The sequence below is a fragment of the Hippoglossus hippoglossus genome, chromosome 13 (assembly GCF_009819705.1).
Source record: "Hippoglossus hippoglossus isolate fHipHip1 chromosome 13, fHipHip1.pri, whole genome shotgun sequence".
Taxonomy (NCBI): domain Eukaryota; kingdom Metazoa; phylum Chordata; class Actinopteri; order Pleuronectiformes; family Pleuronectidae; genus Hippoglossus; species Hippoglossus hippoglossus.
Genome location: NC_047163.1, coordinates 10,848,668 through 10,861,672, shown reverse-complemented (window position 1 = coordinate 10,861,672; position 13,005 = coordinate 10,848,668). Strand labels below are relative to the sequence as shown.

The window sequence follows — 13,005 nt, the reverse complement described above, 5'->3', positions numbered from 1 at the left end:
CACAGAACACAAAGAAAGATCCATAAAGTAAGAGGCAATTAATCTTGTTGTGAACTAAATTACCAAACATTTACTGGATCTGATTTCACAAATGTGATTACTTTATGATAGTGAATTGAATATCATTGATTTTTGACATTTGTGTGAAAAAAAAAATATTCACTGTTTTGAGAAGATAATCGACATTATCCATGAACCTGTCCATAATGAAAACACTTGTTAACTGCAGCCCAAATACCAGTGTCTCCCCAAGAAGCTTTTTCAGGCCAAGTGGGACTCACCCAAAAAAAACAACATGATGTGCTTAGAAATACAAAAGCATCGAGCAAGCTGTGTAACCTTTGACCTTTTGAAAAATGGCGCATCATGAACGCAGTGAGTACGACTCTCCGTAGTAAAAAAAATCAATAGAAAATATTGGCTGTGTGACCCACCAGGTCTGTACTATTATATGGGAACCTGTGTACAAGTATAATGAATAGGATGGTTTAGTATATGAGCAAAACTTCACTAAAACAATGTATTTTCTACTAATGTATCTTTTTTCCACACTAAAAACAACTCACATTGAATTCAATACTTAACTTCTAATCATCGTATGTTGATAATGTTTTACAAGCTTTCTTGGAGCAAAACCATGAAATCCAGTTTCAACAATTACAACTGTGTCAGAGAAGAAAATTCCCATTAAAAGAAACAACATGTAAACAGTGAAGAGGTTGAATAACAGCGATGTTTACTGTACAGGTGTGGTCAGACCAGTGAGTCAGGTTTCTGCTGTGAGGTGAAACTACTGCGTCTCCTCTGGACAACAGTCTGAACAATGTGAGTCGAAAATAAAATCATTTACATACAGCGACAGTCACTTCAGTGTTTACTTTAATGTTACACTTTCACCTCCTTCATCCCTCCCTCCATCCCTCTCTCTCTCTCTCTTCCATGTACGACTTCCTCCTTCATTTCCGTGTGAGAGCTGGCTATGGAAATATTTATAGTGTACACAGCTCACACTGGGAGCCAGGTTGGGGCTGATGTCTCTCTCTCTCTCTCTATCTCTCTCTCTCTCTCCCTCTCTCTCTCTCCCTCTCTCTCTCTCTTATCTACAAGCGTATGCAAAGAGTGGTGGAGAGAGGCTGCACACACAGCAGTGTATGTTTACACACACACACACACACACACACACACACACACACACACACACACACACACACACACACACACACACACACACACACACACACACACACACACACACGTTCATGTGACGAAGGTGTGCCTCTCTGTGCTCTGCTCCATCCACAAACTCACCAGCAGCAGTTTCAGTGATGAAGAAGATAAAGTCAGGAAGAAGTTACACTACATAAGTAACTTTTCTTAAGTAAAAGTACCAATACCATACCATAAAAGTAATCTATTACAAGTAAAGGTAATACATTTAAAATGTCATTTAAAGAAAGTCCCCTTCAGAGTTGATAATATTTTGTTTACTTATGTGTCCAGTTTAACTAATTTAATTTTAACTACTTTGATTGATTAATAGAGAAAATAGTGGATTCATCAACAAGGAAATGATTCGCTGCTTACAGCCTGAACCTCTACTGCGGAGCCGTTCAGCCCGATGTGTCTAGTGAATGTACTAAGTGTATTCTACTGTGGAATATAATGAGGTAGAAGAATAAAGAGGCATGAAAAGGGAATGTTAAAGTGAAGGACTCTCTTAATGAATGGTACTTGAGGACAGTAACATACATTCCACCTCTATGTTTAGGTCGTGTGCTGCATGTCTCGTCTGCAGACAAGGAATAAGTGCGGGCTGCTGACAGTGATAATAAGCCGCCGCCATCGTCCAACCTACGTTTCTATTCTGATAGTGTGAGTGACATCTGTCTCCTCAGGGCTGTGTAAGTGTGCGTGTCTAAGAAGATGGAGGCAGGTAGACTTAGCGAGGGATGTGGATGTGTTTGCATGCTCAGACGGGCGTGTTGTCCTCCTCACAGTCAAACCTTCCCAGGTCTGTTTTTGTTTGAGAGGCTGATGACAGAGCAGCGAGGCAAAACGGAAACTGAATGGAGGATGGAGCTGCGTTTACACAAACTCCACCCGAGAGCGAAGCCGCGTTTCCACCTGCTCCCTCTCTTCCCGATGCAATTATAACATCACGGTTTTACTCTCACACCTTGAGGAACATCTCCGTGTTGCTTCTTAACACCACCTGCACGTGTTCCTCCTTCCTGCCACAGGTTGATCACAGCCGTCAGCCTTTCAGCCATATGTCAAACACGAAAATCAAGATGTTTGCGTTCAGCTGGCAGCACAGAAACTTGCACTGCGGCGAAACACAAACAACGCCCACGAGGGTGTGGGACGCATCACAGCATATTTCATCACAGTGAAGGGGGGGAACTGTCCTAAAGGATAAAGTGGCTTTTACACAGTGCAGTGGCAGAGCTGTTTCAAATGTTATCTGAAAATAGAGTCTTTATGAAAGAGAAACACTCCCTGGTTACTACAGCAAGTCTCCCATAGCAACAGGCTTCATGGGAAACATTACTCACAGGACAGGAAGTGCGATTCATTAATCACACAGCTTCATTATCATAAACATACTGTGAGAGTTGGATTAGTGATCAAGTGAAATGTCTCCGTTCCAGTTTGAATTTGTGCCGGAACCATACGAGTGTGTGTCTGTCCTGCCACGAGCCCACAATGTCCACACACAACAACATATCAGAGACGTCACGTGATCAATAACCAGAGATGTTATTACCCAGAGAGCAGCAAAATGAATGTAAACTGATGGATTAACATGTTTACAGCCACAGAAGCAGCTCTGTGAGGCTGTGATGCTCAAAGCGACGCAAGATGGATCAAATCTGTGGTCAAAAATCTATTTATCTGTAGCACTTATTCTTTGAGGATCGCAGAGGGCTGGAGCTCATCCCAGCAGACACTGGGCTGACACCAAGCAATTTAGAGTCTCCAATTAAACCAATCTGCATGTCTATGGACTAAAACCCACACAGCCACAGGGAGAACGTTTAACTCCAGCCATTCAAACCCAGACTTCTCTGAGGAGACAGTGCTAACTGCTGCAACTTCTCTCTCTCTCTCGGTTATAATCCCAACATATTAATGTTAAACAGCTATAATGTTTGACATGTTTAATATTTACTCATAAGCAATAAATACAAAGTACAGACGAGACCTTATTAAATGTTTCATTTGCTTTGCACGTTTTGGAAAAATTGAAATCTTAATCCCATGGGGGGCTGGATGAAAAACTTCGGGATCACCAAAGCTATCAAGTCTGGTGACCATAAATGCTTGCATAAAATAAAAATTGTATTCAAATTATACTATCAAATTTTACAACGAAACAACTATATCACCAGTTAGTTAATACGTAGTAAAAAAACACCCTTGCTGTTGATTAGACGCCTGTGACGGAGAGAAGCAGGAAGAGCCGTACAAATGTAAATACGAGCAGAGCAGAGCTTCACAGCACAAACTGAGGCAAAACTATTTATTTCTACATTTAAAGACATGTTTTTTTACCTAAAACTTTTAATACTAAGTGTCAAATAATAATACAAAATTTATTGTGGGATTTTCCTCCGGCCGACATTGTTGTTGTTGTACATCATAAACCTGCGACAATGATGTAATTACCGGCACGGATGAGAAGACTCTATATGGTAAAGTAGGGGTTAGTAAATGAGTGTGTGATTTCAGACACAGCCAAAGAAATCAGTCCAGCAGCAGTTCCTGGGCCTCATGTGAGCCAGTGTGGGTTTAACCTTTAACCTCCCGCTGTTCATTCCTACATCCCTGGACCCTGACCCCAGAGTCACTGTTCAAACACTGATAAACAAGTGAACGGGCAAGAGAGGCTTCAACTTGACTAATCCTCCACAGTGCATTAAACCCTGGTGACACATTAACCTACAGTCAGCTCAGAGGAATTCAGTCAGAGGTCTTCAGAGTGAAGGAATTTGTGTCTGAGCCACATACCTGATCGAATATGACACCAGAAACTAGCAGTGCCACGTGTTTGTCACAGAAACAGGGAGGCAAGAGAACATACCGTACAGTGCTGCGTCAGCACTTACATAAATTAATGACCAATTAGCAATAGTCCAACATGACAACAATAAAGTCTGAGGTGGAGCTGGGTGGTGACTGCAATGTAAGCACCACTTAAACAGAGCAGGAACTAAGAGGACACCGGAGAGTACATACCTCCGCCAGGGCTAACGCCCACTCTCTCCATGATCAATAAAGTGGATCCACTTAAACACTTAATGGGCTCTTCCTTGGGTCGTGACCCAACCCTCCCCAACATTTCATGGCAATCAGTTTAGTATTTTTGAATAATCCTGTTGACAACTAGAATGAAAGAGCGCTAAAATTCAGTCAAGCTGGACCAAATGTCACACTCACAGATATCAGTTTTTCATCAAGATCTATGACTTATTTCCTGGGAAATTGATGGAAATGATAAAGAAAGAAAACATATAAAACTGTCTGAAACCGTGGTATAATTTAATGGGTTCTTTCTTATCCTTCCACCAAGTTTCATTGAAATCTGTTTGGTATTTTGTTTTGCAATTGTGATTACAAACAAAGAACGAACCGGAATGATAGATAGATACTTGAGTTAAAAACAGGTTTGACTTTTGTTGCATCTCTGTGCTTCCCCTTCTCTAATAAATGCTTAAAATGTAGTCTAGCGGAAGATTTCCTGTTTCACTCTGATGCCATGAATTCTAATCTTTACCTATTTTTTAATCAGTCTTTAAAATACACTGAGCCACAGTCTGTTGTTTTCATAAAACTAGTAGACGTAGACTGACCAAATAAAAGAAAAACTGTGTACGATTGTTTTCAGTGTCTCTCCTCGGAGCCACAGAGCTGTTATCTCTGTTCTGCCTTAAGTAAACAACGATACCTGCTGAAACAACATGTAACCAGCTGTGGGAGCCTCACCTGAGCAGTCAGCTGACAGATCTACCTGCTCCCATCAGCTGATCAGGAGCTGGTTCAACCTGTCAGCGATCTGAGCTGCAGACTGTTTTCTTTCCTCTGCTCTTCAACCTCTGACTTTACAGACAGGACAAATGAAGATTTCATTTGCTGATTTTAGTCTTTTTCAGCTTATAATGACCTAGACGTCATCAGTATTGTATGTTAAGTAAATTCTCTTACTATTTTACTTTCTTTTCATTTCAAAATGTGATATTTGACATATTATTGTCATATTCACAACACAATAATTGTGACTTTAAACAGACAATAGGTATTATATGATGAAAAAGAAAAGTATAGAAAAACATAAACAAACTACATCAATAAAAATAATTTAAAAAACTGATTAAAAGCAGTTGTCATAATTGCAAAGCACATTTATTCATTAAAATATAGTTTAATTGATAATAATAAATACTAGTTAACTGTGGTGACCCTGCTGAAGTTCCTGCAGTGTTACTGTAACAGCTGATACTAACATTTGACTTTCATTCTTATCAATATGAGAAACTGAAATCTAGTTTATATGAGGAAACATTTACACTGTGGTTAAATCAGACTCAGCCCTTAAATCAAAAGTCAACTGCACTGCACATGTTTGTGAACACGGTGTAAACCACAACAGAAGAACCTGATTCTGGGTCAGAAGCTGGTGATGACTTTCTGGTGCTTGTGCTGAGAGATACAGACCTTCACAAATACAGAGCATCTGTACGTGACCTAATTCCCCCCAGCTATTCTTACTTACCATGAGCACAGAGGACAACACAAAGCTTCACCGGGTAACTTTCACTGTTTCTGTTATTATGGTTACAGACCAGTTCAATCTGCTGTGTCATTATAACTTGTTGTGATGACAACAAAGGCAGAGGCCGTAGATGCAGGGAAAGAGGAGGCGACTCAGAGCAGAGAAACCTCTATGCCCCCATGAGGATCCTTTTTAAGCTCTCTTAGTTTAGCATGTTAAAATCAGTCACGGTGAGTTGTGCTGCTCCCACTGTGGAACCACGTGTGTGATGTCTTCATTAACATGGGAGGGTCTGCTGGGGTCAGACTAAGGTCTGTCAGGACTAGTTTGTGAGATGTGTTCACCAACTTTATACCTGATTCAAGTGAAAAGATCAAGTCCATCACTGAAGCTGCTTTCAAACATGCATTTTCCAGGGGCTGTATGTGAGAAGGCAAATGTCTGAGTCATTTGCTTTAGAAATTTTCCAGAACTCGTTCTGCCAGTCCCCTGGCAAAATGTCCAAAAAATGTCAGAATGAGCCCATGACAGAATACAGAAGGAGAATATTTGGAAAATTCACAGCGAGCAAGTCGATGACGTGCGACAGACGTGAAACTGGAAAAATTAAAATATCTCAGGATGAAAGAAGGAGCCATAGACACAGAAGAACCTGACAAAGATGTCAATTTGGAAATACTTTTGGTGGTAAAGGCAGACGCCGAAATTCTTAAACAAGTTGCAGGGACTGTATTTTCCACAGTGGAATTTAAACGTCATGTCCTGCCACCTGCATGCGCTATGGGTGCCACCCATCACCTGAATGTTCCAGAAAGTTTCCTGAATGCATCTGACCCAGATAATCTCCTGCGTTATTCATATGTGAAAGGCAAACTCTGGAACATGTCCAGACCCAGTTCTCCACAGTTATTCTGTTCATGTCTGTCAGACAGAGGATCTGACACTGTATTCAGAATACCTGCATCATGGTTAGTGTAGTTTCTATCATTATTAAAAGAAACACTTGCATATCTTAAAACCTTGTATTAGAGACATAATATCTGTTTCCTTAAAAGAAGAGTATGTGATACAATGCATGCTGGGAAATGTGTTTGTTTAAAATCTAAATTAAATGAATTGGTTAATTCAAGTCATGTATTCATTCAAGATCTGAAGTCCACTGAAAATTTTAAACTAGAAACTAAAACTTGGAATAACAAAACTTGTATATTTACATTGAGTTAAAAAGAAAATATTAGTTGATTCCACCACATTCCTGCATGTTTCACAGTGCAGGATTTGTCTGTGTGTATGTTAACAATGTTTCATCTCTACAACTACAGAAAGGTTCATTTTTGTTTTCCATCTTTTTAGCAGTAGCCCGTTCTTCTCCTTCTCTTTCCCCCATCGTCTCTTTTTGCTCCGCCTCCTGCCCTTCATCCAGGAACAGGTGTAGCCTGCAGGGTGGAACAGCTGTTACCACGGTGCCTAGTCAGCGAATCAGGCCCAACGTTCCAACAAACCACAGACAGACTCTCCCCTGACGCCACCCCCCCCAACATCTCCCTGCTCCTCCACAGCGTCTCCCTGCTCCTGGAGAGCTGCTGGTTGCTCAGGTGCAACACCAGCACCTCAGTGCCGGTTCCAGTCGTCTGTCTCCGAGCCCGTCAGTGTGACAGATAAATACAGCAGCGTGACTGACACGGCAGCCAGACGATGGTGCATCAACACAGATGAGATTCAGGCCCATGGGATGCTGAGCAGCCAGTCCCCGCCTCCCTCCTTCACCCCGCAGGCCTCGACATACTCGTCTCTGTTTCTTCAAAGATTAAAACCTCTGCCAACAAAAAGTAACACCCCCCTCCAACCCTACTGCTTCATGACGGCCTCATCATCCCTGCATCCCCTCTTTCTCCCCCCTCATTGTCATCCCCTCTTACCCTCCCGCCAGCGCCCACTGCCTGACTGTCTGCTGTTGCAGCTGTCGCCAGCCTGGCTACCATCACAGCACACCGGGGAGAAGAAATGGAAGAAGAAACCATGAGGGTGGATGGGAGTCAAAAAAACAAAAAAAACAGGGAGTAACTGAGAGGTGAGGAGATTGTGTGTATGTAATGTGGGATGAGGAGGGGGGAGTCTGAGGATGAGAGGTGGGGGAGGGGAGACAGAAGATGAAGAGGAAGAAAGAGAGGGAGAGAGATGACAAGAGAGACGAGAGCGGCAGAAACGAGGGCAGAGGAGGAAAATGAAATATTGGGAAGACGCAGCCAAAAAAAGGGAGGGAGCGTGAGAGGGTAAGAAAAAACAAGAAACACGGAGAAGAGGAGGCACGAGAACGATGAGAGAGAGGGAAATAATGAATGAGAGGATGAAAAGATTCAGGTTGATAGAGGTGAAGAGAAATGACTGGAGGGAGAGCTTTTGTTAATTTTCCTGGCAGCAAATACCAGATGTCTTCAATAGGTCTCTCCATCTTTCTTTCTTTCTTTCTTTGTCTCACACTCTCATACTTCCTTCCGATCTTTCACTCTCTTCTTTCTTTCTTTCTTTCTTTCTTTCTTCATCCTTTCTCTCTTTCTTTCGTTCTTTCACTGCCTCCCTTCATTCATTCATTCCTTCTTTCCTTCCTTCTCTCCTTTCGTTCTTTGTCTCTCACTCTCTTCCTTCCATCCATCCTTTCTATCTTTCACTCTTTTTCTTTCTTTTTTTACTCACTTCCTTCCTTCCTTATTTCCTTCCTTCCTTCCTTCCTTCCTTCCTTCCTTCCTTCCTTCATTCACACTAAAGTTACTTTAAATACAGTATAAAAATGTCAAATATATCATATTTACAGCGTAAAAAGACAGAACTGATGTTCCTCTATTAAAACATCCAGTTTCATTCTGTTTTATGATCTAAACCATAAAAACGTATGAGTAGAGAATCTGCTCCACAGATAAAACTTAAAGTGAACACATCAGCTGCATTCAGAGCATCTCAGCACATAAACAACTCTCAATTAAACTCGTATTTAATCACCAGGGTTCTTGCCGCTCCTCCGTACTTTGATACCGAGGTTGTAGTGTGTGTATGCCCCCATGTCATGGATACCCCGGCTTGGCTTGACTTGTACAACCACAGGCCATCACGGCTCTAATCCTGAGCCACACAGTGGCACAGTTTCACCCTGCAGCCATTCACTTTGTCTCCACACAAACGCAGCTGCCAGATTCGTGTGACCAGGCAGAAGAGACGCTGGTATTAAATGAAGCGGCTTTCTCTGCACTCTTTTTGGCATGGAGTGCGTATCTATAAGTGTGTGTGTGTGTGTGTGTGTGTATGTGTGTGTGTGTGTAGGTGGGATGAAAAATGTACAGTACTTCCACTGTGGGAATGTCACGACTCCTTTAGTTTGACAAATTGCAAACAGCCAAAATTGTTTTGATGTGAACCACAACTCTGAATCGTACAATTTCAGATATTCAGCACTTTTCTGGATTAAAGGTCTTTGCACACAAGACTTGTTTGTTCCTTGTAATGAATCTGCACGTATTTATTATTCAGACCTGCATCCAGTCAATGCAAGCTTTCACATCAGCAGCAGAATTTCACAGGGCATTTTTTCGCTTCCGACATGTACACATCTAACCAATCAGAATGTGTGTTGTTGACAAATTAGATTTTGGTGTAGTAGTAGAAGAAGAACAACTCCTTCTTCCAGTCTTTTATTTTTATCTATTTAATATATTAGTCTTTAGGCATTGCTCCCAGTTATTTCTGCCTTCAAAATGATATGATGTAGCCGACTTAAAGCTACGATCAAGCACCAGGTAACACCAAAACATTAATGAACAAAACACACATGGGACCTTGGACATTACTCATCCTTATATTAATATAAGGATATAATATATAACTAAATATATTTTATTTGTTAAATCGTGTCATGTCTTAATGCGTCAGAATTTGCTTTATTATTTGTCATTTCATGACATTTATTGATTTGTTGATGTACAAAGGTCATTAATTTAAAACTAAGAGCAGAAAAGTGTAGTTTTGTCATAAAGCATTCATCAAATTTATGATGCTGAGTATCATGCTCTAATGAAGGCTCAATAAATAACATCCATCCATCCATCCATCCATCCATCCGTCTGTATGTAAAAAGAAAAAGCTGTGTTTTGAGAAAACAAACATATTTGTGTGTTTTGGTTCTTCGTCAAAATAATCATCATCATCATTTAACTTACCATTGTAAATTCAGTCATTGCAACAATTACTGTTTTCTGATTTGTATAAAGAGACATTTAAAATAGGGAGCACAAAATTGTTTTAAAATCATTAAACGTTTAAACCTGGTCACTCTCTGAACTAGTGGAAAATGTGTCTGTATCAGGACTGATTGCTTGGCCCGAAGTTTCCTTACTAATATTTTCTAAATAAATAAAAAAGTCGGACCATTTTCTTGAATTCTGAGTAAAACAACTGTCAAGTTTGAAGTCGACCAGAAGAGCTATTGTCTACATTATTGAAGAAGAGAACGACGGGTGGACAGACGGGTGGACAGACAGACATATTCCTCAGTCTATAGTTAGAGTGAAAATCTGACATGTGGCTGTAAAAGATCTGATTGATAAAACACTGAAGCATCATAAACCTGAGCAGTCTTTGTCAGTCCCATGTGTTTTTATCTCATCTAATATTCATACCCTCGGCTGGTGTCGGCTCTGAACCAACTCATGTGCACTAAACGACAAACATGTTTATATGTCAAATATCTCCAGTGGTGAATGTCCACATTGAATAAAACATCACGTTCTGGGATTGACTCTCGTATTCACACACTCCAAACATGCTCCAAACATGCAGTGTACTGTCTGTTGTCTGGCTCAAGTGTCCTCTGCTCGACTCCACCATGAAAGTGGGTGAAGGACCTTTGGCTCGGGGGACACCCAGCGCCTTCTCTGCTTGGCCTGGCTGCCCACTCTCCGTGCCAGGCTGCTGGCAAACAACAATGACCCTCTGACAGCCACTGCACATACAGCAGCCCAGGAGGTTCCAATGGAAGCGTGTTTATGACTGTGTTTAGCACTTTGTCTGCTGAAATGTATAGCGTTGCCCCCCCATGTGCTTTTTCTTACTGTCAGAAACAAATAGAGACACTGTGTTCGCCCTTCTGCAGAACGTTTATTAGTGAAAAAATAAGTCCTATAGATCTGTTCCTGTTGATCTCCACAAGTTTTTTCCCCCTCTAGTTATGTAGACTTTAATTTCAGACGACCTCTCTTCTAACTTAAGAGCTGAGGCAATGCTGAGGAAAGACGCAGCCTGACTGGAGGCTGTAAGATGTTCCAGCTGTCTGTCTTTTTATGCAAATACGGCACATTTATATAATCCACTGGTGTGCAGCATGTTTGCATGCAATCGTGTAAAGTGGTGAAAGAAGTATTTATAATTTATAAATAGAGCACATGAGGTTATGTTTTCATTGAGGGTCTGTCTGCAGGATTACTCAAAAACAACTGAACAAATTTCTATGAAATTTTATGGAGGGGGGGGGGGTCATGACCCAGGCACGACCCTGTTACATTCTGTGTGATTCAGTTAACTGGGTGGACCCGGGAGCTTTTATTCATTTTACTTAACATTGTGAGATAGAGCCTCTGAGCACATACTCTCTTACCCCACCTCCCTTTGACTATTATAATTACAAAATAAAAGTAATGACTTTATTTACTGATGAGTGGTTTGTCAAATACTCCCCTGGGGATCAGAAAGCCTCATCTGAACCCATAAGAATCATCACAATCATAATACTTGTTGATTGTATTACAAATTATTAATCTGAATATGCAAATTAACTCAACTCAAATGTTGTGGGGTAAAAGTAACAAGAATCATAAAATGGAAATACTTAGTAAAGTAAAGTATAAGTACCTCAAAGTTGTGAGTACAGTACTTGAGTAAATCCAATCAGTTATTATCGACCACTGATAAATGTGATAAAACATTAATGAACATCTGAACAGTTATCTGAAGAAGACTATGTTTACATGGACAGACATATCCCAACTATTGACCTTATTCTGAATGAGACATTATTTTGATTATAATCTTCACGTCCTACAACTTGTTTACACTTGGATCCAGCGCATGTGTCGTCAAGCAGCTGGTAGCGGTCATATGTTAATGTCGCAAAATGGTGTGAAAACTGCAATAGGACATTATAATGCAATTAAGACGTATACATGTCTACATTATATGACTAAGGTCGGAATACCCATCATGTCTTAATGAGTTGACCCGTTTCAGGTTAATCACAAAATGCTGTTCTCATGGCTTCATCTGGTTGACATCAAAATACTGGTGTCCATGTATATATATCTGGTGTGTATGTTGCAAATCTACATCAATGTGTTGTGTTTATAACTCGAACTGTTGCTAAGCTGTATGAGATTCATTAAATACAACAACATGCTGCACAGCAGTAAACAGAGGGGGAAGTCATTACTGTTGACTGGCCTCAAATCAACTTTTTATTGACTACTGGAGAAAATTGTCATTGTGTGTGTGTGTGTGTGTGTGTGTGTGTGTGTGTGTGTGTGTGTGTGTAGGCACGTGCAAGTGTATTCATTATCATGCAGCCAAGCCATTGACGGGTGTCACTGCAGCTGTCGCTCACTGAGACAGACGGAACATCAGCAGCGTTTCTGTTTTTGTCAGCGAGGTGATTCAGACATCTGTTAGCGGTGTGGCTGAGTTCACACGCCGCCCGAGCAGCGGGCACAGTCCAAAGGCCGTCGGACAATCCTCCCTCTGATAAACTGGAGTTCTGATCAAGTACTGCAATGTCCCTTCCACCTGCACCGACATGGCTGAGTTAACTGCAGTAACTGGTTTTCTCCATTTCCCCGAATATCTTTTGATAACCTTCCAGAAAGCCGGCTACACTTTATCATGGGTGCAGCTTGTAAGTAAATGGAGATAACAAGTCAAGAAACAGTCAGATCAGCCCTTACTCAATGTAATGTACTGTACTGTATATTATGTCTAGAGGCAGCATATGATTCTGGTCTATTGAGGCAGCTGTTAGAATAAAACTGTGAGTCTTAAATTAAGTACTGGAGAATTGTCGATGGGGGAGTGACACCAAAACCTGAATTTTGATATTTGAAGCTGTCGGAGCAGCAGGAGAGAGTCTGAATCTCAAAATGACATGAGAAGTCTTTTTTGAATAAATACAAAATACAACAAATCACTCCCAGAAAAACATT

At 40.9% G+C, this 13,005-nt stretch overlaps 1 protein-coding gene across 3 annotated transcripts in view; it reads right to left on the bottom strand.

The window, feature by feature from the left end:
* Positions 1–13,005, bottom strand: part of map3k10 (mitogen-activated protein kinase kinase kinase 10) — a 33,427-nt gene that overhangs the window by 10,910 nt on the left and 9,512 nt on the right. The gene's annotated exons all lie outside the window — the stretch shown is intronic.